Here is a 1,348-nt window from a genome sequence, read left to right on the forward strand (position 1 = left end):
TATAGCTGAAATTAGTCTGAATTTACAAAGCAGTCATAATAAGCACACAAAACGTGATATTTTTCTGTGATGTGAAGGAATGTTAACTAATAAAACTCTATATTCATTGCAAATAATTAAGGAGATTACCAGAAGCAGACCTGTGTTCATTTGAAATTGATGGTCCCTTCTCTAGAACAGATTAATAGTGGGCAGGAAGTTCTTTAAAAATGAAGGCACAGCATGATGCCATGGTAATAACAAGATCTGTCTCAATAATTATATTGCAAAAAAATTCCTATTGCAATTTACGTATCTCTGGAATAAACCAAGGAAGTCTAAATACAGATTTGGGAAATGTATCCCCATTTAAAAATCAGAATTTGTACTTTGGCTCCTGGAATTAAACTAAAGCAAACCTGCTTGGTGCAAAAGATACTTTTTTTATAGTGTTTCAAAGACTGGCAGGTGAATCCATTTAGTAAGTGTAATGACTAAAAGGTGGAGTATTTTTCAAATAACATAGATGAAATGATCTGTTGCCCATCTGAGTACAGCTGGAATGATGTCATACACAGTTATGCTTTAATTTGTCCCCTTTTTTGGCTAAAATGGGGGAATGGAGACTGTAATATCCTGAGATTGAATTGCCAAATGCAAATCTGAAACTGGAAATAGAGAACCTTCACTTTTCTCAACATGACTAGTGTAAATTTCTTCAGCAGAAAAAAAATTAATACTTTTCTTTAATGGTAAATTACCATTTATTGTAAATGTGCCACATAAAGGAAGCTATAAGTCATTATTATTGACCTATTCTGCTCATTCTGTTTTACCTCTAATTAAATAAAAATGTGCACTCTAAGATAATATGCTTTTTGTTTGAATATTCTTTTATTGGACCTGTGCCTGGTAGGTTTTTAAACTGTTTGGCACCTGGGCTGATAATTTTGTATACACAATGTAGTAATCCAAAGTTAACTCTCATTTATTACTGAAGTGGTGATGATGTTTTCATCTTAGTTGTTTTCCTTGAGTGCATTGTATCAGGTTTTTCCCCTCCTAGTTGTTTTCTACTGAAACTTTCAATCCCAGTGCCACACTATTAGATTGCATCTCTCCATTTCTTGCTTGAACTGACCATGAAACTGGGATAAAGATGTACATTCCTGGAAAGATATTCTCCAAATAAGGAAATGACCAGTATGAAAATATTACCCTTGATAGAGAATTTAAAGGAAAATGGTAGTGGATTGATTTTAAATGAAAATCTGAAATTCTAAAGGGCTGACAGTAGCATGGACAGAGTTGAGAAAATGTAAGATAGAGAAATAATTAGGACAAAAGGTAGAAAAGGTTCTTTGTTTTC

Source organism: Crocodylus porosus, unplaced genomic scaffold, assembly GCF_001723895.1.
Source record: "Crocodylus porosus isolate Cpor-Errol unplaced genomic scaffold, CroPor_comp1, whole genome shotgun sequence".
Classification (NCBI taxonomy): domain Eukaryota; kingdom Metazoa; phylum Chordata; order Crocodylia; family Crocodylidae; genus Crocodylus; species Crocodylus porosus.